Source organism: Haemaphysalis longicornis, unplaced genomic scaffold (genome assembly GCF_048455015.1).
Source record: "Haemaphysalis longicornis isolate Haplotype H1 unplaced genomic scaffold, Haemaphysalis longicornis Haplotype H1 scaffold_168, whole genome shotgun sequence".
NCBI lineage: Eukaryota > Metazoa > Arthropoda > Arachnida > Ixodida > Ixodidae > Haemaphysalis > Haemaphysalis longicornis.
The window spans coordinates 210270-228900 of NW_027526274.1; the positions used below are offsets into that span (position 1 = coordinate 210270).

An 18631-nucleotide genomic window follows, 5' to 3' on the forward strand; every position below is an offset into this window, starting at 1 on the left:
CATCTGGGACTTGTGAAGACCGGTAGTAGGCCTCCCGTTATCGTCGCTTCCCGCGCCATCCGGAGTGACAACAGCCCGGGGTATCTCGGGGAGTGGCTCGTCAGCGCGGGGAGGCGGCATGCGATCCGGTAGACGTTTCCACAAAGCATCATTTGAACTCTGCTCAGTCGCTGACAGGAACTAGCGAACGAACCAGAGCAGTTGGAAAACGAACGCCACCATGACGACCATTTCACGTTCTTTCTCCAACAACGTGACGACCCTGTTGACTTCTGGGGCCAGCGAAGTTGTTCAGACGACCACCGCAGTTCAGACTACAGTAGAAATCGAGCTCGGCACAGGAAGCACGAATGACAACACCTTCGCGGTGCTACGCTTAGTAGACTACCCGCGGCCGGTGTTGAACGGTGGCTTCGTTGCCCTCGTCTTCATGGCCTTCTTCGGCGTTATCTCGAACGCCGTGTCCATCGCCGCGCTGCTCCGGTCCTCGAAACTGCTGAAGAACGCCACTACAGCGCTCGTGATCAACCTGTGCTTCACCGACCTGGTATTTTCCACAGTGAACATCCCGCTTGCCGCGAGCGTGTTCTGGCACGCCCGCTGGGTGTACAGCGACGGCCTGTGCGTCGCACACGGCGTGAGCCGCTTCTTTAACACGGGCGCCTCCCTCTTCACCGTCATGGCCATCAGCATCAACCGCTACGTGGCGATCGTGAAGCCGGGCCTCTACGCTCGGGCCTTCACCGAGGGCAACAACCTGCTGGTGGTGACAGGGACGTGGCTGGCGAGTCTGTCGCTGATCTTCTTGCCTACGGCGGGCGTGTGGGGCCAGTTTGGCTGGAACGGCGAAGTCGGCACTTGCACCGTGGTGCCCAAAAACGGGCGCAGCAGCAAGGTGTTCATACTCACTGTGTCGTACTTCCTGCCGGCCACGTCGTTCGTGATCTGCTACAGCCGCATCTACTGGATCGTGCGCGAGACGCAGCGCAACCTGCGCCAGTACTGCTCCAACCCCAAGTCTGCCGCCTTCGTGGCGCGCCTGTTTGCCCAGCGCCAGGACGGGGGCACCGTGTCCGCGGAGAAGGTGCAGCGCCAGCAGAGGCGCATCGCCGAGGACTGGCGCCTGCTGAAGACGGTGTTCGTCCTCTTCGCCGGATTCATGCTCTACCTGCCGGTGTCCGTGCTCAAGGCCTTCCGCCTCCTGGACGACTACCCGGGCATCCAGGTGTTCGCGTACCTCGCCTACTACTTCTCAGTATGCGTGACGCCAGTCATCTACATCTGCATGAGCAGGGAGTACCGGCAGGCCTACAAGGAGCTCTGGCCCTGCGGCAAGACCAGCAAACTGTCCGAGAGCACGTGAAGCCAAGAGACACCCGTGTGATTATGATCCTTTTTTTCGGTGTTGCTCGGCATTATCGCTGCCACTTTCCGGCGACCCCAGGGCGTGTGAGACATGCAGAACATGTCTGTTTCTATTAATCTCACTATCGCTATTGCTTATCCCGCACACTTGTAATTGAAGCTACTCCTAAAGTAGCAAGAAAACATCAGAAGAACGTTATTTTTTTGTTTGGTCTTAATGTTAGAGCGATGTTCTTAAAGCACTTTTTTATGTTTAAAGGGACGGACAACCGATTTTTGTCGCGTATGTGTTCGCTAGCTGATATGAAAGCCAGCGTTTTATATAGCCCGGTAACCACAAGCAATATATGAACAAATTGGCGGAAATAATTTTACCTTGGCAGCAAACTTTCTGAAATTGGAAGGGTTGCGGTTCGTACTGTCGAAACTTCACACTACAATATGGGTCCCGGTCACGCGACAAGCAAACCTTGCAGCTACTGTAACTGCTGTAACGTTTATTCACTCATATTAAACCTTTGAACACATGTATCAGTATAAGTTTCAATTCTATATGTATTTTTATACATTATTTTGAAAAATTTTAAGACACGCGTCGCTGAGTTGCTCTCAGTGTGGCTAACTGAGCCTCCATGCCCGGAATCAACGGCAGCGTTCAGTAAACCGACCCCGTGGGGAAGCTTTGACGATTCTACCTGAGTCAGGGGCGTTTGTTCTGCCAAAATTTTTGATTTCAGTTTCCCAATACGCCTACGGCAGCTTTTTTTAAAAAAAGGTCGCGTCCGTGGAGAATCGAAATTCTGACATCCACAGCGTGAAGCCAGATTCTACCCATCGTCTATCCTAACAGATGGCGCATTCGTGCATATTAGACTGTTGAATTAAAAAAAAAACATATAAACGAAAAAGAAAGCCAGTGATTCACACTTTTTTAGCTGGGGACAAGTTTTTAAATATCGTTTTTCATTTCTGACACAGTCAGAAGTATGTTGCCACGTTACTGCATGTCATGGTTGCCAGCATTATTTTTGGGAGGACACATACGCTCGTAGATCTAAAAGTTTTGATTTGAGAAGTTCTAGGGCGTTATCAGAAAAACAGTTTTTCGTTAAGGTGCTTTAAGATGATGCGCTTTCATTTGGGATAGAGTATCTATACTCGACAGAAATCGGTTGTCGGTCTCTTTAACTAATGATAAAAAAATGCTGCATTAATGTTTTGGCAACCGTTATTTAAACGTCTAGAAAACATTTCTATAATATATTACTTAAGTTTGTGTTACATTTCACAAACTTTGCCGCGAACAAACTAATAACGTTAAAAAAAACATTAAAAAACAAAAAAAAATGTTACATGAAATTTCGCCAAAGGTAATTCGAACAGTAATAAAGCATTTCTACAACATATCAATTCTGTTGGAATTACGTTTATCTAACGTTGCAGAAACACGCTGAACCCTTGCAAAAAGGCGTCAACCGTGTGCACCAATGGTAACACTGCGCGCACCAGCCATGGTGAAGAAAAGTTTGAGTCTTCTCTCGCCTGCTCGCTCTCCGTCAGGTAGTATGGCAAGTTCTGGTGATATAGCTTTCCTAATCACCGGGTGGGAGAACATTTATCTCCTACCTCCGCTGAGGAAGGAAAAGCTCGTCAAGTTTTACTCGAGCAGGTCGGCAGCCGAAAGAAGCTTCGAAAGTTGTAACTTCAGCGTCGAATCGTACGTGCTTCCGTCGACGGGGAAGACTGACAGCTCCCAGCGAAGGTAAGGCTTTTTTTCTTCGCCTTTGCGACTGTCTTCCAGCCGCTGCCGCATAACTGCTTGTGAAAGATTGTTTAGCAGCATCGCGAGCTAGAATGGTGACCCGTCCTGCCACCTTTTTTTTTTCTCGTCGTGTTCACAGCGCGACAACTGAAGCATTCCTACGCGTGCCACAGGAAAATTCGTAGACCGTGAGCAGCCGAACGCCTGAGGGAAACACTGCGAGAGTTACTGCGCTTCCGTGCAATCGGGGAGATAAACTCCGGGGCGTGTTTTTGCCGTGCAAACATATGTACGTGACTACACGAGCGGGAGAGTCACGCGGAACTAGAATAGCTGCTTTTTGCTTCTGGCTGATATGTGAAAAAAACCCTAGTCGAGCCTTCCGTTTCGCATGCATCAGCCCTGATATGAGGCGAGGAAACGCGGTATTGCAGCGTGAAAGCACGAGCACTAGATCCGCCATAACTGCGGCCTTTCATCTGTTCCGTCGGAACTTGGTTAGTGGCGGAGGATCATGCAGGTGAAGCAGGGAAATAAGAATTCAAAAGCAGAGGGGGGAACAAATGAAGAGGAGAAGGAGCAGGTGAACGTTTGAGCGAAAAAGAAAAGATAGAGATGGCAGTTTAGGTGGTGAGGCATTAAATGCCAACTGCACTCAAATTTCACCCTGCCTAAATGCCTTCGAAATGTGTAGTAGGTACCATGAGAACTACTGCAACGCGACCTGTAGCTCTGTGCAATGCGTGGTTATTCAGTTTCAGGCACTCATAATAACGCCCTTGCAGACGACAAAGCACCTGCCGGCGTGTCACGCAAACAGCCATTTAGCGGAAGTGACATGCCAGGCATGCCAGCCGTCCAGGCCGATCGGCCTGCCTGGCCTGCCTCACAGCGGGAGAATAGGCCTCCTGCGCTGCCCAGAGGGCGCTGCGCAAGCGTCCTCCGTAGAGTTCCTGTATATAGCTCCCGCAGGGAGCTATATACAGGAACTCTAGTCCTCCGGGCAGTACTTCCGGGTAGTACAAAGCTGCGTGGGTCCCATAGGATCCCGTGTTGACTGAAGCATAATGAGCTCGATGCTCCCGATTATTTTGCGACGTAGTCATCAGCTCATCCCCGACGCGTCCGATCTATTTCAGCGATCAAGTTGGCATTAGGGAAAAAGCTTTGCAGCGCTAAACACGTTTACAGCGCCGACGAAAGTGCCGGGACCGTGACGGCGTCTGCTACTCGCAGGTTCACCGATCGATGGTCGTACGAAGTGAAATTTTAAGTAAAATTTCTAGTTTAAGGTAATAGTCTAGGTGACAAAGACTTCTCAAAAACAGCCGATCAAAAAAGAAGAGTGACGCAATCGGAAGATGATCGCGCTTTAAAAAGCCAGCGAGTCCGGCGGACCGCAGGCTCGCCTGCTGCGGTGCGCCGCTCTTTTGCGTACCTGCACACTATGCTTGCACTTTCATTAAACAGTGCTCGTTTGCGTCGCCGTTACGAATACATGGTGCAGCGTTAGCTTGCCGTTTTGTTGCGTGTCTCAGTGACAAAATGCCGCGACCGTGAGAAGCGCGAAATCTGTTTTGCGATTCCGAAATTAGTGGCCGTAAAACAAAGTGGTCGGGCGAACTAAGAGGCCGCTCGCTTTCCTTGTTTGCTCTCAGTTTACTTAATTATGCTCTTGCAGCATACATTCCCAGTTCGCACTTCATAGCTCAGAATGAGGGTCAGCAACGGCCGAATTCCATGCAGCCGACACGGCGGAGGGCTGGAGGGCAAATCGGAGGGAGGAGGAGGGGGAGGAGGAGGAGGATGAGGAGGAGGAGGAGGAGGAGGAGGAGGAGGGGCTTTGAATGCAAAGAGAAAAAAATTCAGCGAATTTCTAATAATATTTGACAATAATCTGGCGAAGTGTGAAGATGGGGGTGGGGGGGGGGGATTCAACTGGAGGACGCCAATTCTCTCTTCTTGTCTCGCTGTCTAACTCCATTTGAAGTCAAAACTGTCGTGTCGGCGTTCAGATTCGACGACCCCTGCTCTAGAAAACCAACACAGTCAGTGATGATCGTATGTAAATATTCGGGGCCCCGCGCCGTGTATGCGGCTGTGTTATGTTATGCGTGTTATGTGATGTTATAGAAGTACACATCTCTGCAGGCAGTGGGCGTGTGATTTGGTGCGTGCTTTGCGTCCTTTAATAGCGCCTAATGTGTTTATTTAAAAAGCGCTATTGCCCCACCTACTCGCTAGTATACATCTACCCTGCCGTTCGTAAATCGTGCGGCGTAAAACGTTACGCAAGAATCATTTAGTTTGCGAAAATACGAAACAAAATTTCCACTCGTTTCAAAGGCGGTGTCAGGCCAGCAGTGTCAGCTGAGTTGGCTGCGCAATTCTTGCGTTCGTTTGCATGCTCCCGATGAAGCAACCTTTTGCAGTTACCTCACGATGTAAGATGAGCAGCGTTCCGTGTTTCTGCTACTCGTGAACTTTCCTTTGTCGACCGCACGCAAGAAGAAAAAAACTAACTGTCGTCAAACAGTTAAACCACCTGACCTGGCGATACTGTCCCACGCCGCGACCACCGCGACAGCTCGCTCAAAAGAAAGCCGACAAATCGGCTTCTTTTAGCGGATATTATTTTGTTTAGCATCTGCAGCTACTTTAAGGGCTATTTCATACAGTATGCAGTCATTTAAACACGCCACAAAGCGCCACAACCAACTTTCACTCTGGCTTGTAATTGGAAACACTTGAAGGGCGGCGAGGGTCGTCTGCTTTTGTACTACCCAGAGGCGTCGGCCGCTAGGGGCGCTGCATGTCGCCAAAACTCCAGCACAGGAGGCCTATCCCGGAAACTCGCATTTCGCGCCGCCGGTACGCCTGGCTTTCATGGCTCCGAAGAGGCTTCGTTAACCGTACGCTTCTTTGCTCAGGAGTAGCGTCAGCGAATTAAACGCCAAATATTATATATTGGTTCTCTAACACACACTAACAATTATCTGAAAAAGCAACTTTATACCTCAAACTAGAGTCAGGAACTCAATGGCTAATGCGTGTTGGTCCACTGTGCAGTGCATAAACAGAGCTCCTTAATGGGCATTTGTAATGCACACTGCAGCTACCTGGATTCAGACTCTTGCATATAGGTGACTGCCAGTTGCTCAAGGTAGCACAGATCACCCACATCCGATTAGCCAACGAAATAGGAACTGGACGATCACATGTGTGGTAGCACCTGATACGCTGGATCCGCCTTTCCACATGTATTCGAAGTGCATAAATGTCCTGGGTTTCTTGGGTCTCCTCGGCTATGAATTTCTCGCGCCGAAAGAAGGGTGGAAGGCTCAGCTTCGCACCTATTTCCTCCACAAGGTCATCAATTCGGAAGTCCTTGTCAGCCATAATGAAGTCTCCTTCCTCGAAACTCTCGCTCCAGAAAACCACTTCGTATCACACATTCCCTGTGTGATGTGAATAACGTAAAGAGCTCATAAACAAACGCACCGTACCCATGAGGAGCCACTCCAACCAGTTCCTTAAATGTGTGTGTTGATTTTTAATTATAGTTTAGGCAAGACTGCTTCACAAATGACGATGGCTCTTCGCACCTTATTTCTGTCGCACCAAGCAAGATGCGCGCGGAGGCGTACTTCTCCACAAAAGCCCGAGGCAACAGCTGTCCGCGACAGCCATAAGTGAGTGAGTGAGCTTCAAATAAAGAATGGTGCGCGCAGGCACCAGATGGGGTGGTTCCCTATTCGCGGGAGCCATTTGTGTCCAGTAATTCTTCTCCTCGAGCCACCAGCTGTTGCTGAATGGCGAGGTCAGAGCTGGACAGTGAGGTCTCCCATTGCTCGAGCGGGTTAGAATTGGAGGAAGGGGGATGGGGGTAGGGGGTGTCTTGAGTTTTTTGCACTCCCCAATAATGTGCGCGAGAGTGCCGTCTCTCCGGCAGAACGGACATCAGCCATAAAGTCAGCTCTCCCAGCTGGAGGTTTTTAAAATGCACACAAACGAAAAATAGCCTAGACACTGTGTTTGTGGCAAAAGCACACAAATGTCCAAGATGTTTGTGAAAGACGCCAAGCTGGAGCTTTATGAAAACCATGAACAACCGGTTCTGTATGCTGACTTTTTGTGGTCCGCCCCTATAACCTTTGTTCTGTGGGGTGCTGGTGTTCTGGTTACGTATTATATTTTTGCCTTTGTCGCCAGTGTCCAGGCACTCGAACAAGTCTACTAAAGTCTCGTAGTCAGGCAGTCTAGTGTAAAATTGAATGTCGTCATTACTTTGCTGAAATTTTTTTATTCCTAATGGCTCAAACTCCTCCTTCAACTTTTGGAAGCAATGGTGGGCAGTGACTAGCTCATCTTGAAGCATGTTGAACTCCAGGCGCTTTGCTTTGATCTTATCTCTTACATCTGCTAACTCTGACTGGACATTAGCGAGTTCAGCACGTGCCTGGCTTAGCTGGAAGGCCTGCTTTGCCAGTGCCTGTTTAGTGCTCACTACGTCCACCCTAAGCTTCTCCTCCCGCTCTTTGGTTGCGGTTAGCTGAGCCTCAAGCACCAACAACAGCATCTTTTTTGAAATCGAGTGTGTGTTCGGGTGTGCGTTGTGTATTTTTTTTTGCACTCGCAGTGGCTGGCAGAAGTGCGCGGCTTAGACAGATTCTCGTCGTCTTCTAAAACAACCTCCTGTAGTGGAAGCTGGTTCTCACCAGGAGTGCCTGTTTCGCGGAATTCAAAGTCGATGGGAGGCTGGCCGTCAGACTGTGTATGAACTTGTTTCTTCGACTTGGGAGTAGGAATAGTTCACTGACGTGGCATTCTTCTAGGGGGCGTGGCGGTGTGGAATGGGAAAAAATGGGTAGTATTTCGGCTGGCGTACCCGCAAAGTTTTCGGCCGGTGTACCATGGTTGCCAGTCCAGGAATGACCTATCCGCTAAAAGAGCGATGGCAGGTGGTCGCCAGTTTATGTGACACCTTCGCCTAATGTACAAAGCTTTTTTTTTCTTTTTTCTCTCTTCCGTTTTGCCCCCTCCGTCCCTCGCTTTCTTTGTGTCGTCCCGTCGCGGCCGATTCCTCTGTGCCCGACTCGCCGCACCAAATACGTGGGCGTTTGAGGCGTGCATGCGCGGCATTCGCTTTGTTTACTGTGTTGCTTTTTTTAAATCACATTCGCGCGTACGGAAGAGACATGCGTGCGTTTCCAGCAGCGGCTATGTTGATTAGCTCGCATCATGCTTTCGCGGGTACTACAAACGTATTAGTGCCCGTAAAGGCCGCGGATCTGTCAGCCTGTTCTGGCTACAAACCCCTCCGCGCTGGCGCCGCGGCGCGGGCTCGGGCCCGGGTTCGTTCTCGTTTTTCGCTTCACCCCCCGGGGGAGGTTGCGCGCATGTTGGCGTTAAGGTTCCATGCACGAAATTCATATGAATTTATTACGTATGTTCTTGTTCTCAATTCTGCGTTATTTTAGGCCAGCGGGTGGTTATGCGGCCTTGGCAGAACCCGGCTCTGTATGGTCGGAGCTGACACGCTTAATCGTTATAATAGCGCAAATGGAGATTGTAAATCGAGAGAGGTAAAAGGAGATAGATAATAGTGTAAATAGTCCAACCGAATTTTAAAAACCCAAGAATGAAAAGAAAAAAAAATACGAAAATGAGCTAACCCAATAAAAAGTGCGCATATTTTACACAGCTCCCACAATACAGACAAATAGGGGATCTTACCTACTGGCTGAGGTCGTCATGACATTCACAGTCACACTGGCGGCTCGGTTCTCGCAGCGAATCTCTTCCACGTAAAGGATGAGGCCTCCCGATCCGGGGTTTATCCAGAATTTAGATTTTAGGGGGGGGTAGAAATTGTCCTGGGGTGTGTGTATAAATCCCCTGGGCAGGGTGCTTGTGGTAGTGCAATCTTTTTGGGGAGGGTGTCGATATCCTGGGGGGTGTAAGGGGGCCTTGAGGGGGTGCTATAAATGCCTGCTCCCCATCAGCCCCTCAATCCCTCCTCACCCACTCGCACAACACGTTTCCTCGGTTTCCTGGCTTCAAAGGCATCGCTATTAGTAGAGGAAAGGAAGAAAGACGAGCACCTGTCCACCCACCCGCCGAAGGGGGTTTCACGCCCACGCCTATTAGTGTTTCGTGCTAGCCCGCGCATTCCACCTATCTCGCCAGGGCTTTGTACGGGAAAACAAAAAATCCAGTAGAAGATGCCAATGATGCCAGTTTTTTTCTTTTTTTTGCCTGTTACCACCTGCAACGGGGAAAAGAAAGTATTTCGGGCCCAATAATCTTTAGTGCCTGCCCTAAGCAGCGCTAGTATTAAACCAAAAGTGTAAAACATGGTTATATTAGTCCTCTTCGGTAAGATGACATGTCATCACCCCGCTTCAAAGGGGAAACCAATAGCAATCATCATCATCATCATCATGCCTGCTGTGGTTATTGCACTTTTAGAAGTTTTCTTACTTTCGAAGTACACAATGCAACTACACTTACGAGGTCATATCGCGGATCGGCTACGTGCTATTTTTTTTAGTAAACATGTGCAGTGACGTATGCAGGGGTGAGGAGGGGGCGGCTTCAGTGCGTGGTCTGAATTCTAGCGCCGCATGAGAGCGGCGAAGTCACGCGTCAGCCGCTGCGTCGACGTGCGTTGGTGGGCACGTTTGTACTAACTCTGCCATTCTCTTAAAGTTATTTTTGACCGTTTATGAGGAGTTATTTCCGATTGCCTAAATGCAGTAATATAACCCTAGATCTGCCATAAAAATACACTTGCCTTACCTTATTCATTGCTACGAATGCTTGCGGGCCAATTTTGAATTCCTGCAAATAGTGTTTCGCGTTATCACCGTCAAATCTGAACAAATAAGAGAGCTTAATAAACAAAGCACACGCCGAACAATTTATTTCCTTGCAACTTGGTGCCCTACCTCGATGTTATGTACGGGCTGCTTCATACAAGCGTAAGCAAAACACATTTCAGCGCTGCCTTGCTACAGAGGCTAGGGTCAAACGTCAGTTGTAGATTGAGAGGCAAGCTACTCTGGCACCCATTGTTTACTCTGCAAAAAAGAAAGCTGATCAAACGCTCACAGCAAAAAAAAAGGAAAAAAAGTTTTGCAAGATTCCAACATGGACTTTCAAAACGAAAGCGCAACCAGCCCAACTCTCCATCTTTCGACCACGCCAGGACAGATAGCGGAGGTGAAGGAATCGGTGTACTAAGATAGGCTGCCAACGAATATTGTCGGGTATGTTTTGTTTTGGCCGTATTGAAGAAATTTGGGCAGTGATAAGGCTTGTTTCTTACACACCGACCTCGAAGGCGAGGCCAATTATGCTAGTGCTACAAGCGATGCAACCGAAGCTCCCTTAATTGGGCCACGAAAAGCTATCGCACTTCCTCGGTCTCCCCTACACAAGCCGCGAATGGGAGGAATGCGCCGGTAGAATCCTGGCGCTGCTAACGCTAGCGCGTCACGCACCGATCTTGCAGACAGGGCCCTTCATGCTAATGCTACAAGCGATGCAGTCAAAAATCCATTTTTTAGCTCCCAAAAAAGCTATCGCAAATTCCCGATCTACTTGATAAATTCCAAACTAGCCGCAAATGAATGATCGCTTTAGATCAGAAATGGCTTGCAATGTGTCTCAATGGCCGATTACCGCAGGTTAAAAATAAATGGGTTGTTTTCTGCTAATAGGAATGACCCCAACCACGAGACGGACAGAAAACCCGGACGCTGCCGCCCGCATTCACATGCTTTCTGGCGCTGCGTCGATGCCGATATCTGGCGAGCATAGACACCGGCTTCGCTCGCGCGTCATTTCGCGTCGTCATGCATTTTTGGGGATGCATTTTGGCGACAGGCGCGTCGACGCGGGACAACGTCGGCACGCGAAAACGCTGAAAGTGCTCTGCATGTGGTTGGGCCTTAACACTCCAAAGACAGTTATTTGTGACCACCACAAATACTTGCACAGCGCAGCGACTTATACAGTCACGACAAAAGCCAACGAACTCTACTGCTAGAGTGGCCATTCATGCACTAGTTTTGGCTTGCACTCTATGAGGTGTAGACGGAGACGAGTCCATCCGTCACCGGAAGACTTCTCATTCGAACACTGTTAATTTTTCACACTTCGTGAAAACCGATGTATGTAAATTTTGACGCCACCTTAACTAAAAAAACAGAACAAACACTTGATTTCATTCACATCGGTGAAAAAGCCGCCCGGGACAAATTGAAAATAGCAAATTAATTTACCGAGGACAATTTTTTATCCCGTTTACTAATAGACTGATTCCCTCCCTATAACTTCCACTGCCCCCAACGAAGTGGACTCGGTCAGATACTTCCCCATTTATATTAATCACGTAACAATCTGTGTCAACCAGGACGTAAATATTCGCCTACTTGCAGATAACTAACTGCTTTTCTAAATGATGCACACTTCAAACGATAATGCCTAGCATAAAATTTTTGGCTTATAGTCTCTGACCAGATCTCGCTTTCATTGCGCTTCCGTGGCCTGGAACCCGCATACAAAAAAAACAAGATATGTTAACAAATGTCAGCAAATTCTAAGCCAAGCGGTTGCGCTTATCTATAACTTCTATCGAAGAGTCAACCTTCCCCCTCGCCCACACACACACACAGTCATGCAGAACAAAACAATCCCAACTCTCAAATCATGAATGAAAGCTAGAGGTTTCGATTCCTTTCCGATACAGCAAAACCCCTCTAATTTGGCCGCCTTTAAATCACAATGTCGGTTAATTCGGACTCCGAATCTTGTCCAGTCCAAAATTCTTTGTAGTTAAATTTCTCATTAATTTCGTTCATATTTGGCCGAAATTTGGTTACTTTAGACTCCCGCCGAATTCAGTTTGGGAACCAGCAGCGCCTTCCGCTATGGCCGCGTGTCAGCTATTTCGGATTCGCAGCAGAAATCGAACGCGCACCTAAAATCTTCGAGATCGGAAGGGGGTTCGTACGAGGTTGTGTACATCTCAGACGCACAAAGAAAAAACACGTGGCACTGGTGACTGGTCCAGATCGAAGTGAAAGGCAGAATTCCCATCGCTGTGGCCATCAGTCTGGCCGACAACGGTTACGGAAAAAATTATCCCGGAACAAATGGCCTTGTAACAAATAGTTCCGTAACTCATTGTTCCGAAACAACTGGTCCCGACTTCAAAAAAGGAAAAAATGGTTCCACCACTACTTTCCCTTTGCATGAGCGCCTGTATGAGAGAAGGAGGGAGAGGGTAAGTGTATTTATATTTAAATGTTTGTATTTGTGGACAGCCTATTTTGCATCTGTCTAGACATAATATATTTGCTACAGCTGAATTTACTTGAGGTAAATATTGCATACAAATTTGTCATCGTACGTTTATCTTCTCCCGTGCTTCCTTTGCCTGTGTTCCTTTATATATTAAAGCTTGAGAAGCGAGTCCCGCATGAGCCTGGGCAGGGAGCCAATTTACAGTGACATTATTATTTAGGGTACGTGAAGTATCAAAAATGTGAATGGGCCGGTACCGCTGAATATTAGACAACGGAAAGCTGCACTAGTGGATCACGCTCGCCGATTTATCGCTACTTCAGAAAAGATTTTTACCCGATGAATGGTTTATTGCGTTTAAGCTGAGTTACGGTTCTCTCCATCTGAAATGCTTCATTGTCTGCAGTTCGGATCAAGTGAAGTGGCACTAATCAAGAATTTGTACCTTGACAATTTTGCAACTTGCTGCCTAAATACTTTTGGTTTTCTCCGAAAATATGCAATGTAACTATTATTATGCCTCCTATCTTGCTGCAAGGTTTAGAAGACTGGTTGCTGGAATGCTTTGTTTAGTTTGCCGGCGTGAGCAGGTGGGCTCATAGAAACTGGTCACCCACCATCAACAACAAACATGTTTTCACGCGTGTTTCTGACGGCTTTACTTCCCAGAAATTGCGAGAACCAAAGACAGTCACTTCTCATGGTTCAATGAAAAGCGAACGATTGATGCAAGTTGATGTGCCGCCGCCAGACTGGCCGATTTACGACGCCCTTAAAATGCAGAGATCAAAGAGGAAGGACGGGGGACGAGGTGTAAGTAACTGGCTTCGGTAGAATATTTCTTTTGCTCGAGCTGGCCCTCGTTGCCCTCTTTAGAAGAAATTGACATGGTGCTGAATGTCGTGACAGTCACGTTGGACCGATGGCCCAGCCGATGCTGCACAAGCTTTATAGTCGCGATCAGGCATGCCCATGTTTCGGAACTCCTCCTGTCACCGAACCCCTCTTACTCGCGGCGTCTCGCGACACGTGCTCCTTCTAGGAACACGTCCGGACTGAAAAATTATCTTTCCGAGCAGGAAGGAGACTGAACCTATCTAGTAACATTGGGGAGAGTGGAGTGTGGCCGTGCCTGTATTAGTGGCGGGGACAGGGAAAACTTCCGAGGGCGGCACGCACCCGTGACTAACGCCTAGTAGTATTGAAGTTCTTGCTCGTAAGAAACTGATGAACCTTCGTTCTGAGGCCTGCTTTTAAGTATTCTGTAGATTATAAAGCCGACTTCTTTTCACCAGACTTCTTTTTCCCCTGTTTTCCTTTCAATTTCCCCCTTGGTATGCCGTGACGAACGGTTAAATAAAAAAAGTTGAAAACCGTAAATTTGCCGAAGAACAGAGGGTGGTTGAGCAAAAATGTCGAGGAAATATCTTTGAATGGTGAAAGCAATAGAAGGTAAACTACTCATGATTTATGTCCCACGCCTGCGTTACCATCTGCATATTCAAACTCATAATGAGCACAATTGCGCTCTCCCGCGGTTGGGAGAAATAAAATTTCATTATTTTAATTTGATTATTCTTTACCGAGTACGCCATAACTGGGACCTTGCAACGCATTGCATTCGTGCAAAAAAATATAGGTAGCGAATGTAACGGTTTCTTTATTATAATAGCGTAAAATTGTAGGGCGGAATTTTGATAAATACAATACAAAAGAAATAGGAAACATTGCAAACAACTAAACAAAAAAATTCATCTTCGAACATCTACAACAAGCGAAGAATGAAATGAAAAGCTGGAAAATAACGACGAAAACACACAAAACGACACAAACTGTGTTACACAATGCATTTGCATTTGCACAAAAATGCATGCTAAAATAACTGATGGCTTACTGACAGTTTTTGTTAGAGAAGGCGATACAAGTCTCCAGCAAGATGCAACAAATTTAAATAAAGAGCCAACGTAAGTGTTTGTGGAATCATTTGCCGGAAGAGGTGCCCGAGACCATTTGTTCCGGAACCATTTGTTCCGGGGCCATAGGTTCCGGGACCATAGGTTCCGGGACCATTTGTTCCGACTTTGAAGTTCGGACCATTTGTTTCGGGACTATAAGTTCCGGGAACATAAGTTTCGTGACCATTTGTTCCGGGGCCGTTTGTACCGTTTTTGCTTCAGCAAACGACAATCACCGACTTGAAAAAATAGAAGTTTGGTGATGTTGAAAGCATTTTTAAGTTGTTATGACTATACTCGCGATGATTCGGTCTTTCTCTCCGGTACCGGGAAATCCGCATCAGGGGGTTTACTGTATTTGTAAGGGCAAAATGCGCCTAGACACATCGACTTATCTTACCCCCATTTCACCGCGACGTATAAGGCCACATACCACCATTTTAAGATTTGCCCCATTGCTCGCGCACACAAATACTCGCGAATATTATTTTTTCGCGATAGCAATATCCCAGGCAGCACGGAAAGTGCGGACCAAGACAGGCCCATCTATGGCCGCTTTCTGGCATGTCCGGCGAGCATCCAGGTTCTGGCCGCCACTGTTAAGCCGTTAAACAGCCAAAATTCGGCTTCCAGCACTTCGGCATTTCTCCGGCCGCCCGTCTTCAGACACACAGCGGCAGGTATCTGGCTGCCAGATATTCAATTTACTTTCGGCGCCCGATGTACAGAAAAAGAACAGCCAACGGAACGCCATAGGGCATCCGTTTTCCCTTTGAGAAACGGTGTTCAGCCGAAGCGCGGCACGCGACCGGCCACCAAATATTCGTATTCTTGTATCAGTTGGTGTTCGGAAGGAGAGCGGCCGGAGTGCGGCTGCCATGCATTCGCGGTCAACGCGGTGAACCACGCGTCCGGTGCAGAATATTCGTTTTCTTCGGGCAATCCGTGTTCTAAAGGAGACCGGCCTACGTACGGCCCCAGAATGTACGTTTTTGATTCGGTTAGCGATCTTCGGCCGAATGTATGCAAGCGAACGGCCACAAAATATTTGGCAACCAGTGTTCAGCTGGAGATCAGCCGATGTAAAGTCTCAAGTTATCCGTCGTTACTTCAGTAAGCGGTGTACAGCCGAACAACGGCACGCGTCTGGGAGCCGAGAACCCATGCACGAATTCTAGAAACTGGCGTTTTGAAAAAGCCGTTAGGGAATCGAGCGATTCAGACGCGTTTTTCATCCGCTCGGTGTTTCTACGCTTTAAAGGAACTAACTTCGTTTATCAAGCAGTAGTGAGTGGTAATAGGTGAACCGGCAAGGGGCAAGGACACGCGGGACCTTACCAGTTAATATTTTAGGCCATTGGAATACCATTTATTGCCACAAGAAGACTGTGCCGCATCGACGGGTCAGCGAAGCCTCGCCAGCCGCAGCGCCACCACGCCTCGCCCGCCGGCCTCTTCGACGCACCAGCTCGACGGTATTCGCCCCCTCAACAAACAGACAGCATTGTAGACATCGACGCGGCATAGTTGTCCGACTGGATACGGCCGTGGTTCGGAAATTAACTGGCCTACAAGGGCGTCGAGCAAGCTGCCACCACGCAGGAGCTTAACCAGCGCATTATGAAGGACTCCCCACCAAAGAAAGGCAAGGGCGCGCAAAAGCGCAAGTTACCGCCAGTTCTGGTGTTGTGACACTAATAATGCAAAAACACAATGTTGAATTATATTGATCACATCTAAGCTTGGGAATTTTGTAGGCTAAACATCGTGTCCTGCACTACGTTACTTCGTCTGATTTTTCGACTGCCTGAATAAAAGCAAGCGTTATTTAAAATTTCCGATAAATACAGAGACTTGTCAATGACGAAGCCTGGATTTTCAGTTAGTTTCGGTGTATGAAGGTGAGCTCAGCTACACTTGCGATATGACGCGTTTGCTCAAAAATAATGTACAGCATCCTAGCAAGCACGGATTTCGTCAAGGTTTTTTTTCTCAACTCAGCTTGTTGAGTTCACGTAAGATTTAGCTCTAGAAATTGATAAGGGTAAGGTGGTTGACTGTCTTTTCTTGGATTTCAAAACGGCATTCGACGTTGTTCTATGTGAAATTGTTAGTAAAGTGCGAGGCTACAAACTGAATGAATCGGTTACTGCACGGCTAACCCAGTACCCCTCTCTCAGACAACAGACGGTCGTTCTCAACGGTTGTTCTTTCGGATATGTTCCCAAGGACTCAGGGATTCCCGAGGGCTTAGTTGCGGGCCCTCTTTTGTTTCTGTTATATATAAATGATATTACTATTGGCCTCAAATCTTTGTTCAAAATGTTCGTGAATGACTGTGTAGTTTACATTACTGTAGAGCATGAACATGATTCTGAATACCTGAAGCATCATTCGAATGTAATAGCATCCTAGTGTGCCGATTCAGAAATGTCGTTGAATGTTAGAACGTTTGTTCACGTCCCCTTTACAATAAAACGTTCATACTAGTCGAATACGTATAGCGTAAATGACGCTGCTTTAAGAACAGTCAGGGAACATAAATAACTAGGAGTTTATATAACGAGTGGTTTGAGGTGAACTAGTTACCGTTAATGCATAAAAGTTAAGACTGGACGTATTTTGGGTTTTCTGAGACAACATTTCAGCGAACCTGGATGTAACTCAAAAGAACAACCGTATTTCACCAGTCTTGTGCGCTCAATGTGGGAGTACGCATGTGTTTGCTCGGATAAGTACACCAAACAGCTGGTCGATACGCTCGAAAACGTACAGAATGGCAGTGCGATTATTTTTAGGTTATTGTGGTCGTCAACATAGTGTGAGAGAAAGCAAAAGTCAGCTTAAAAGCAGACGTAAAAAAACGCAGACGAAACCGCAGTTTGAAATTTTTAATAATATCCATCATTCGAAAACCGGAATCGATAAGGAGAATCGTATACAAGCGCCATTCTACATTTATTTATTTATTTATTTATTTATTTATTTATTTATTTATTTATTTATTTATTTATTTATTTATTTATTTATTTATTTATTTATTCATTCATCTATTTATTTATTTATTTATTTATTTCAGGTACCCTCATAGCCGAGAGGGCATTATTGAGGGAAGTGGTACTTCTGGATGTTCAAAGATGTTCAAATTGTACAAACATTGTATACATATGAAACAATGTACAAAAAACACTAAACAAATAAGTATCTAGCCGTGCGCAGATATATACAATACTATATCCCTAAGTGGGATCACAATCGTGAAGTAAATTGTTTACGTTTTTTTTTAAGTTGACACCTTGCGCAATTCATTTTTTCTAGATCAATACGAGTGTAGAATTATCTTCCACCTACGATTGTATTCATTGTTTCAATGACGATATTCACAGCGCTTTGTTGAATTATTTTGTTATTTGGTCTCAAATTTGATGCTTTCTTTTATGCATCCCCTGCTGTAGTGCATGCAAAGGGGAAGCAGGTATAAAATAAATAAATAAAGTAAACAGAGACCCGGTGAAAAGTGCTTCTTTTTGGCATCCTTTGGCACATGGGAACAGCAGGGTGCAAAAAGTATTTACCCGGAGTGTCAATTGCCGAAACCAAAAAGGACTAACACGCAGCGATTGGCGCTCCTGAAAGTGTGAAAACGTGGGCACTGGAACGGTTAGAGTGCAAAGATCGGCTGGTGCTGTTTTCGAGGCGCGTGCGAAAAAGGCCATGTTACACTCTAAACCTCGAGGGAGTTGTGTATACATGGTGCTGAACCGCAAGTTCACCTCCGATAGGTCGAGAGCCTTACTCATTGAAACTCTACCAATGAAATATTGATTGTTTTATTTGTGGCCGTAGGCAAGGCTTGCTGTATGCATATTACCGTTGCTATGTTATTGGTTTGAAACAAATTATGAAACTCTTGTCTTACGCCATAAAAACAAAGTGAGATAGAACTGCAGCCACCAGAAGCAAGGCGGCATTCGCAACACGTCAACATTTTTCTTACGAAGTACGACATCAGAGAGAAATTAAGTTCCTTGAACTATTAAGTGCTATGCACGTAACTGATGAAAACAACATTAGAAACAGATTGAAAATGAAGGTACTTTGTTCGATCTCTGCTAGAATCAGCGATGTGAAAGCTCATCAAAAAAGCAATGGACAAAACCTAGACATACTTTGTGTGTGAAGGAGATTATATGAAATCTTGCTGAATGTTTTGTAGAGTACGAAAAAGCGTTGTAAA

At 46.9% G+C, this 18631-nt stretch overlaps 1 pseudogene; it reads left to right on the forward strand.

The window, feature by feature from the left end:
- The first annotated feature begins 220 nt into the window (after positions 1 to 220).
- Positions 221 to 1384, forward strand: LOC144166312 (G-protein coupled receptor moody-like; annotated as a pseudogene).
- Positions 1385 to 18631: the final 17247 nt, after the last annotated feature.